Source organism: Asterias rubens, chromosome 1 (assembly GCF_902459465.1).
Source record: "Asterias rubens chromosome 1, eAstRub1.3, whole genome shotgun sequence".
Classification (NCBI taxonomy): Eukaryota; Metazoa; Echinodermata; class Asteroidea; order Forcipulatida; family Asteriidae; genus Asterias; species Asterias rubens.
Genome location: NC_047062.1, coordinates 23,953,824 through 23,964,958, shown reverse-complemented (window position 1 = coordinate 23,964,958; position 11,135 = coordinate 23,953,824).

Here is an 11,135-nt window from a genome sequence, read left to right as displayed (position 1 = left end):
TTGTGAACTTTTTGCTCCAAAAAATCCATAACTTTTCGCTTGTGAACCTTTCGCTCTAAACAAAATCACCAGGCTATTATTAACATTGTGAACTTTTCGCTCAAAATAAAATCATAAGGTTATATATAGCCTTGTAAACTTTTCGCTGGACAAAAATCATAAATCTATAGCCTTGTGAACTTTTCGCTTGTGAACTTTTCGCTCTAAAAAAAATCACCAGGCCTTGTGAGCTTTTCGCTCGAAAAAAATCTTAAGGCCTTGTGAACTTTTTGCTCGAAAAAAAAATCATAAGGCCTTGTGAACTTTTTGCTCTAAAAAAATCACAAGGCTAAAGCCTTGTAAACTTACCCTTGTGAACTTTTTGCTCCAAAAAATCCATAACTTTTCGCTTGTGAACTTTTTGCTCGAAAAAAATCATAAGAATTGTGAGCGATTGTAGCCTTGTGAAATTTTCGCTTTAAAAAAATCATAAGGCCTTGTGAACTTTTCGCTTGAAAAAAAAATCACCAGGCCTTGTGAACTTTTCGCTTGAAAGAAATCATAAGGCCTTGTGAACTTTTCGCTCGAAAAAAAAAAATCATAAGGCCTTGTGAACTTTTTGCTCGAAAAAAATCATAAGGCTATTATAGCCCTTTAATATTTTTGCTCTTAAAAAATCATAAGCTATAGCCTTGTGAACTTTTCGCTCTAAAAAAATCATAAGGCCTTGTGAATTTTTTGCGCGAAAAAAATCATAAGGCCTAGTGAACTTTTTGCTCGAAAAAATCATGAGTCTTTAAACTTTTTGCTTTAAAGACAGTGGACACTATTGGTAATCACTCAAAATAATTATTAGCATAAAACCTTTCTTGGTGATAAGTAATGGGGAGAGGTTGATGGTAAAAAACATTGTGAGAAACGGCTCCTTATGAAGTGCCATAGTTTTCGAGAAAGAAGTTATTTTCCACGAATTTGATTTTGAGACCTCAAGTTTAAAACTGGAGGTCTCGAAATCAACCATCTAAATGCACACAACTTCGTGACAAGGGTGTTTTTGTTTGTTATTTTATGTATACGTTGAGACACACCAACTGTGAACGCTAGTCTTTGACAATTACCAATAGTGTCCAGTGCCTTTAAAAAAATCATAAGGCCTTTTCGCTCCAATGTGTACTTTTCGCTCGAAAAAAATCATTGTGAACTTTTTGCTCGAAACAAAATCATAAATCTATAGCCTTGTGAACTTTTCGCTTGTGAACTTTTCGCTCTAAAAAAAATCACCAGGCCTTGTGAGCTTTTCGCTCGAAAAAAATCACCAGGCCTTGTGAACTTTTTGCTCGAAAAAAAAATCATAAGGCCTTGTGAACTTTTCGCTCTAAAAAAATCACAAGGCTAAAGCCTTGTAAACTTACCCTTGTGAACTTTTTGCTCCAAAAAATCCATAACTTTTCGCTTGTGAACTTTTTGCTCGAAAAAAATCATAAGAATTGTGAGCGATTGTAGCCTTGTGAAATTTTCGCTTTAAAAAAATCATAAGGCCTTGTGAACTTTTCGCTTGAAAAAAAATCACAAGGCTTTGTGAACTTTTCGCTTGAAAGAAATCATAAGGCCTTGTGAACTTTTCGCTCGAAAAAAAAAAATCATAAGGCCTTGTGAACTTTTTGCTCGAAAAAAATCATAAGGCTATTATAGCCCTTTAATATTTTTGTTCTTAAAAAATCATAAGCTATAGCCTTGTGAACTTTTCGCTCTAAAAAAATCAAAAGGCCTTGTGAATTTTTTGCGCGAAAAAAATCATAAGGCCTAGTGAACTTTTTGCTCGAAAAAATCATGAGTCTTTAAACTTTTTGCTTTAAAGGCAGTGGACACTATTGGTAATCACTCAAAATAATTATTAGCATAAAACCTTTCTTGGTGATAAGTAATGGGGAGAGGTTGATGGTAAAAAACATTGTGAGAAACGGCTCCTTATGAAGTGCCATAGTTTTCGAGAAAGAAGTTATTTTCCACGAATTTGATTTTGAGACCTCAAGTTTAAAACTGGAGGTCTCGAAATCAACCATCTAAATGCACACAACTTCGTGACAAGGGTGTTTTTGTTTGTTATTTTATGTATACGTTGAGACACACCAACTGTGAACGCTAGTCTTTGACAATTACCAATAGTGTCCAGTGCCTTTAAATCATAAGGCCTTTTCGCTCCAATGTGTACTTTTCGCTCGAAAAAAATCATTGTGAACTTTTCGCTCGAAACAAAATCATAAGGCCTTGTGATCTTAGCACTCGACAAAATTCATAAGGCCTTGTGAACTTTTCGCTCGAAAAAAATCACAAGGCCTTGTGAACTTTTTGCTCGAAAAAAAATTCATAAGGCTATATCTATCGCCTTTTAACTTTTTGCTCAACAAATATCATTAGGCCTTGTGAACTTTTCGCTCTAAAAAAATCACATGTAAACTGACAACCGATAACCGACATCAAAACTCAACAACTTCCACCTTGTGAACTTTTTGCTCCAAAAAATCCTAAGGCCTTGTAAACTTAGCTCAAAAAAAATCATATAGCCTTTTAACTTTTTGCTCAAAAAAAATCACAAGGCTTGTGAATTTTCCGCTCAAAAAAAATCATAAGGTTATTTTAGCCTTTTAACTTTATGCTCGAAAAAAAAAATAGCCTTGTGAACTTTTCGCTCAAAGAAAATCGTAAGGCCTTGTGAACTTTTTGCTCAAAAAAATAGCCTGGTGAACTTTTCCCTTGAAAAAAATCATAAGGCTTAATGATAAAAATGCTGGACTTTACCCCTTATAGTTTTTAAAGTTTCACCCCAACTTTCAAGTAAAAATAAAAAATAACAACTTCCTAATTATTGCTTCAAATATTATTATTGGTTTCTGTTTCATAACAAAGGCTCAAGAAAAGCCTTACTGCATCATAAAGAGCACAACATTGCACCTGAAAAAAAATAGGCAAAAATTGAGAAAAGTGCTGGCCTCACCCCCTATGATTCTTTCAAATTTCAGCCAATAAAATAATGCAGTTCGTACTACATCACGCGCATGCACATCGGGCAAGGCATGCTGGGAATTGGTTTTGCCTCGTCCCCAGCGCCTTGCTTTAAGACTGACCGCTGGGTATGGGGCCGAGAGAAGGACAAAATGGTGCGACGAGATCGATCACCCCTGGGAACGAGGTTGATGAACCCCTTTACTCCCCGCGGCCATTTTCTTTCTGAGCGCGGGCATCGTGTGTTCCACGTGTGTGTGGAGAAAAACACATTTTCTGCAACTATTTACATCGAAAACCGACATCAAAACTCAACAACCTCCACGATGAGAACTGCACGGATGTTCATAGAATCTTCTTAATCAGGTAAATGATTCATGTGTTAATGCAAAAGAGGAAATTTGAGGGGTTTTCTAAGACAAGATTGTCTTCGCAATATGTAACAGTCAAATCATTGTCAGCTTATGATACCCAAGACAAATTCGAAGAAACATAGATTACTAAGATTTGTTAAAATGTTTATTAAACCACTGAATTCTCGCTCAATACAAGTGAGGAAAATATTGTTAGGGACGGATAGACCCACATCGATTTTGCTGATGAATTCTGACGCTTTACACTATACGTTTTTTGTTTCTTCAACTCCTTCAATGCAAGTTTTAAGACTAAAAGAGTAAAATCACTGGGTGCACATATTTTTCTTCAAATTGTTTTCTTGTGTGTTGGGAATTAGATTTGACGACATGAAGTACTGTACATGTCTAGCCCTGGTAGGACGTCAGTCAGTGCCACTGTAAAATCTTTCGCATTGGTACGGGACCTTTATACCCTGGACTCCGTCGCGTTGCCTGCATCGGAGGAGTCCAATCTGGGCTATGTACATGTCATGTGTATGTGGAGACAATTTAAAGGCCCCTGAACATGCTGTCCTGAAGTAATTTTCCCAATGCCTTATGCTTTCTATATCCCCTCATTTGTATGAACACTAATTTACATCCATACTCTAAATATAATTTTGTTCTTTTTCAGAGTTCGTGGAATCTGATGTTTCCCTTTCATCAAGTGTATGCTGCCTCTCCCTGCATCTTAGCAGTCTTTACAGCCACAACAGCAGTCAATGAGGTACAAAGCCTCAACCATTCTGTAAGGCAACCAAAATGTATCATTTTCTATTACTAGCTGTAGTGCCAGAATAATTTGCCAAACTTTCTCTCATACTTTTTTTTCTCCTAAGACCCAAATTATTTAGGACTTCTTTTTTTGTGGGGCCTCCAAAGAATCAGTTAAATTTCTATTACAAACTTTCATTTAGGTCAGCCCCCAAGGATTTTGAGAGAAAAAAATTAGTTTGATAATAAAGCATTCTATTAAATAGCAGTACAGTTTATCTGATACATGGTAGTTACTCCAAAAACTAATTACCATGAAAACGTTAGAGCACTGGTCATATTACAAAAATGTTGTTGGAAAAACACCCTTTAAACTAAAATGTAGTTTTAGGGAAAGTGGTAATTTTTTTTTCACACCCAAAAGTTTGAATCTGAGGAAGGCTTCAGGCATAAAGCTTTTCTCATGCATCTAAAAGCACACAATTTCATGCATGGAATATTGGGTTTTCTTTCATAATTTGTTTTCAACTCTGATGACCATTTTAGCCAAAACTTCCATTGGTTTGTTATTCATGCATTTATTGAGGCACACCAAGTGAGGAGACTGTTGTTTGATAATACCAAAATCATCCTAAACCTTAATTATTTTCTAAAAGTTATTTTTAATTAAAATTAAATCAACACCAAGAAGGCATCAGAGTTATAAGCTATTCATAGAACCAATAATTGTCGAAATATTAGGATTCATCAGAAAATAATAAGCAAACCAGACTAGATTGTTTATTTGAATTTTCAAGACTTTATTTGAACAAACTTTAAATGTCTTCCAAAGAAAGAAAACAATAACACTCAATTAGTGCATCCACACTGTTAGACATTACCCCCACCCACCCCAACCTCAAGAACTTGATTATGACTGTGTTGTATGTTATGTTTCCTTATTGTTTTAATTAAAACAAATTTTGTTTTTGTGGGTGCTTTGGCACTCCTATTGCTTCCTTACTATTCATTTTGATAGTTGCTTAAATTGATGGTTGGAAATTATGCCAGTTGATGTATTATTACTGTTTGAAAACCTCATTGAAATTATTTCAAAATGTTTTTTTTTTTTGTAATGCACTTGTCAAGTGCCACAATTCAAAAATTGTATTTGTAAAATCAAATACAGCTTTCAATTCATACTATTTTTTATTAAAATTATTGAAAATGTGTAGTTTCAAAATTCAACTTAAACCCCAAAATATCCGAGAAGAAATATCAGCTGGCAAATGACAACCATAGCTAAGAAATATAAATGATCAACCAAGGAAGAAATGTAATCTGTTTTATCCAAAAGGAGTCTACATGGCTAACAAAAAAAACTAGTTTCATGAATTAACTTTTTGGTTTCTGCAAACTTGCAAAATATTTTTTTTGTGCTTTTTCTTCACCTTACAAGAACTCAGAATATTTACAGAATCAAAGCGTTTTTTGTTTCTTTTCAAACAAATCTAATTTGACTCCTTTATGGTTTACAGGTTGCATTTCTTACTTATAAAGAAGGTACAACATTGGTATTCATATACTGCATATAGAGTGCACACATTTTGACACAAAAAACGTTATCTCAAACTTGCAGCGTTTTCATAACACATTTCTTTATTTATTGTTTAACTCAATACAGTTTTTACATCAAGTGGACATTTAGATGAATGTTTACTTGCATGCTTACCAAAATTGAAGGTAATGCATGTTCACTAAATTCCCGCAATAAATTTATAAGTTCCATTCACAATAGCATAACTACCAATGTTGTATCTTCTGTAAAGGTCGCATCTTATAGCTTGTTCTGTGACTTTATAATCTCAATCTTGGAAAGTTTTTGAAGTCCACAAAGGGACACAGAGAGTCGAAAATTACTAAGTGTATTTGTCAAAAAATTACTAAGTCCAAAAAAAGACTAAGTACAAACATTGAATATGAGTTTCTGTTCAAAGAATGTCTAAGTACAAACATTGGCTAGTTTTTTGGTCGAAAAAATGACTAAGTCCACAATAGGACACAGAAAGTCAATAATTACCAAGTGTTTTTGTAAAAAAAATGACTACGTCCAAAAAAGACTAAGTACAAACATTGAATATGAGTTTCTGTTCAAAGAATGTCTAAGTACAAACAATGGCTAGTTTTTTGGTCGAAAAAATTACTAAGTCCACAATAGGACACAGAAAGTCAATAATTACCAAGTGTATTTGTCAAAAAATTACTAAGTCCAAAAAAAGACTAAGTACAAACAATGGCTAGTGATTTGGTCAAAAAATGACTAAGTCCACAATGGGACTCCATTTTATTGTTATTTAAAGTCACAACAAGCTATAAGACGATACCTTTAATAAGGGGCTGTATTCCATTTTGATGTACCTAGCTATATAATCTAATGGTAATTTGAATTTGACGTCTTGTATAAGTGTCATGTGCAAATTTCTAGTTGATTACATTGTTGGTGTACATTACTTTGGGATACAGTCTCTTCTGCACCCCTATAGGGGGTGCACTTGGTTGATCAATATTTTAATAATAGGGGGGGTAGGGCCAAACTTTTTACGCAGTTAATTTCGAACCGTACAACGGCACGAGAAATTTTTTTGGCTGACTTAGTCTATATAAAAAAGGCAATTTTTAAGGGATTTTTTTGATTTTTTTAAGCACCACTGAACTGTGTAGAAGCAGCAGAGTTGCACAAACGTGTGTGCTGGTCGGTGTGGCCAACTACTATCTAGAAAGTGAAGCGACTTAATGATCTAAGTATTAATGGAAGGAAAGCATTTTATTAAGTTAAATCAAGTTAATGTTTCATTGATAGTCTGTTTTACCAATGTCCTGCCTTACATGATTGTTTTTTAAAAGTCTGAAGCCAAAAACAAACTTAAGATTTTTTTTTTTCAAAGTCCAAAACACAAGTCGGAAAGGATTCTGTTGCCCGTTAAAATGTTTGATGAATCTGTATCAAGTGTACCATCGGACGTCTCCCCCTGTTCGGGCAAACACGTCGCTAAGTTCTTGGAGTCAAGTTTCAAGTTTGAATTTTGGTTGAAGTGTAAAAGGACGCTCCCACTCCGTCACCGATTGAGTCCTGTACCATCAGAATAATGAAGACTTCAACCCAGATGATGATGCGCTGATCAGAGAAACAAGATTCCAACATGGCGGCTGAACTTGATTTTGTGACAAGCACAAAAAAACAGAACAGCATACTCAGGAATGTATTGGTTTCACTTGCATTAGAAGTACTACAATTTTTCATAAATTTGTTTCAAATCAATCATAAGTTTTGGATTTGTTAAAACATTGCAACATTTTAACAGTGTGTGTGATTACACGTTCAAATGAAGTCAAACTTCGAGGTTATACACAAACATCAGATTTGCATCTTCATTGCATTGAGTATCATTACAGGAGATATTGTAGATGACATTGGGTTTATGGACTGAGAAAAAAACAACTAACCTATCTCTAAACAAATTCTAAACTCTTAAGTACAACAAAGTTTCAAATCCTACGGAACTACAAATTGCTGATGAAGTCCCAATAAAGTATTAAACATCTAGGATCAACAACTACTCCTACTGATTAACTTCATGTAAATCTGCAAACCAACCACTGCATACTAATGATTTCGTACCAATCATAAACTACAATGTTTTTGCATAAAAATGAGTCTGACGTCGATGTCGGAAAATTAAGGTTTTATCAGTGACGATAAGATCGCTGATAACTTGGTGTATTTTCCATCTAGAAAGACACCTGTGATTCTGCAAACAGTGCATGACTAAAGTAACAAAGTGACGTCTTATTTAGAATACCTATTCCTGCTGTGTCTTTTTGGCATAATATTCATAACAAAATCAATCTAACAAGCAAATTGAGAAATAACTAATTTAGTCATTTGTTTAATAATTCTACACTAATACTGGACTAGTGTTTATGCTTCGTATAACTACCTAGCCATGTGACAAACTACTATGTTTGTTCCGAGGTTTAACTGAATAAGTCTACACTAATACGCTAATAAACACCTAGTTTGATCCATTGTACACTTCGCTGTTGTACATGTTGAGACGTTCTCATGTTAACCATAAAAGAATTAAAATTATTGATGGACATCGCACAAAATTTGTCTCGTTTCAAAGAGATCTTAAAAATAAAATAAAATACAATTGTTGTACTGACAAAAAACTAGTAGGTTGCATTTGTTCCCAACAGTTCTACGGGTTACATATCTTAAACTTGCCAACTCTTTTTAGAACCTGTCAAAATATTAAGGACCAAGTGTCTTTGTCACTTTAACATCCTAAATAACTAGAGAAACAAGATTCAAACATTGCGGCTGAACAAATTTTATGAGTGTTTGTAAACCGCCTGAGTGTCGTCACCATATTCAGCTGGAAAAGGGTTAACCAGTTGTAAAAACTGTTTACAATTATCAATAATTAATACCCTGAAGGATTAAAAACACCTAGTGCAGCTAAATTACTATGTTTATGAAAAATGTATACAAATCATGCACACCACAGTGGCAGTATTTGTTAAAAAAGCAATGTCTATTGGTCAACATCATTTTGTAAATCATTTCCTCAACTGATTGTTGTTAACATACCTACTGTAGAATCTGTCATAAAGCTGACCACTCAAAACCTACAATGGACAACCTAGTTAATTGGTCACTGAAATAGACCAATAGTTAACGTCATAGACTGAATATTGTCAACCAGTTCAACAGGGGTTTTAACTAAATCTAAAATCTAAACACTATTCTAACTGACGAAGGAGTGTACATACAATCTACTGTGGCTGAGAATTGAACCGGTTACAATTACCTAATGCATAACGGCATCTATCTAAGCGATGATGTTTCTTCTATAAAGGACCCTGTTAACTTCCTACACAATCCCAATGTCATCTTTGATATCTCCTTTTGATACAGTCAAAACTTCTTAACACAAGTGAAACCAATGTAAAAGCCTGAGTACCTGATTGAAATGTGAATAGCCATGTTCAGAATCTCGTTTCTCCGACCCTCGCACCAACATCTGGGTAGAAGTCTCCGTCATCCATCAAGTTCAGAGGCTCCCTCAGATCAGAAGAGGATGTCCAGTGTAGAGAAGTTGCTCAAAAAGTAGACCCGTTTACACAGGAACAGTATAGAGAGACGGGTACCAACTTAGGATAACAAAATGATCAGGTAAAAAATGTGCAAAAAAGTGCAATGGTCCTCAGTCCTTGACACTTTTGATACAGGCCCCCAAAGACTTCAACAGGCAACCAAATCCTTTCTTTCTTAGGTTTCGTTTTTTTGTCGGAGATCGAGAAAGTTGAAATAGTTTGTCAATCATGTAAGGTTGGACACCGGTAAGACAGACTACCAGCGCCACATTAACAAGATTTCACTTAATAAAATGCTTACCCAACCATTAACTCTTGGATCATTAGGTCGTCACACTTTCCAGATAGTAGTTAGCCACACCGACCGGCACACACGTTTGCACAACTCTGCTGCTTCTACAGTTCAGTGGTGCTTTCTACAGCATTTAATGAATGGTAACCAATTAATTTACTACATAATTTTTCAAATTATAAAAACAGCCAAGTACAACATTTACAATCCTTGAGTTGAAATAAAGTTATCTCTGAGATTAGATTTTTTTTTGTATCAGCTGATGCAAAAAAAAACTCAATAAAATTTAGAACTGTTAACTATTACTGTCGCAGCAATGCAAAGAAGAAAAAAATACATTTTCAAATGAAGTTTGTGACTGTTTCGTAAAAAATATTGTACTTTTTAATTTTGAATTTGGACAGGTGTAAATCACACTCGTCCAAACATGTCATGCCTAAAATGAATAAATTTGGTTAAATTGATGACGTACTCGTATTTCATTTTGAGTTTGGACAGGTGTGCATCACACTTATCCAAACATGTCGTGCAGAAAAGGAATAAATTTAGTTAAAATGATGGCGTACTTGTATGTCATGAAGATTGGTCCCAAGAATACAACTTTAGGATGTGTTCCGCTTGCATTAATTGTATTGAGTGCAAGTTGTACTTGGCTTCACAATCATCAAAGTATCAATATAGGACCAGAGACACTCCCACAATTTGAGTCGCTGGCAAATTTTACAGAAAACAAAAATTTCTGTAAAATTTGCTAAGATATTCCAACTCTGGGAAAAATCTAGAACAGAAGAGTTTTTAAAGTGAGCAAAATTTTAAAAGTAGTAGCGGGAAAAAAATTTGCCAAGAGAGTAAAAAAAAAAAATAAGAATTTAGAATTTTGTATTTTGGGAAGTAAAGTTGTGCATTCTATATGAAAAATGTACGCATTTTGTATATAAAGTAATGTGAACTCATTTCGTGGGAATGTCTCAATAAAGATAATTTATGTAAAATACACAAATATTTTGCAGTTGTGACCACAAATCTTTTCGCATTGTCGTATTTCTTGTCCCAAAATTAAGTTTAAAGCCAAAATTAAGAATAGCTTTGACAGTAATTTATTTTGCGTGTGTGGCCAACACAAAGAATGATAAGCGAAATGTTTCACGTAATGATTTGTCTTCTTCTTTTTGTGAAGTTGGATCACAGATGCAGTCATATGCACAATCATGAATAAATCCAGGCCTGATACTTCACGGAGGCAACGAAGGCGATAGCCTCGATGCCCCTGGTCATTGCCTTGGTGCCCTTGAAATGATCCAGTACAGATTTACAATTTCCTCATAGGGTGCATTTTACCAGGAGAAAATGCTCTGGTGCCCTTGCCTTTTCAAAAAAGAAGCATACAGGCCTGTTGGTCTATAGAAACAATTCACAACACATGATTCAAGATTTATCATTGTGTTATTGCAACAAATACCCCAGGTGGGAAGGGGGGGCACAGGTAATATGGCAAGTGGCCATTTCTGACATACAGCCGCAAAGGTTTACAGTAATCTTACCCCACAGAAGAAGGGTCAGTGGTCACACGGCAGGTGGATTAATAGAAAGTACCAATCATTTCCCCCAGGTAG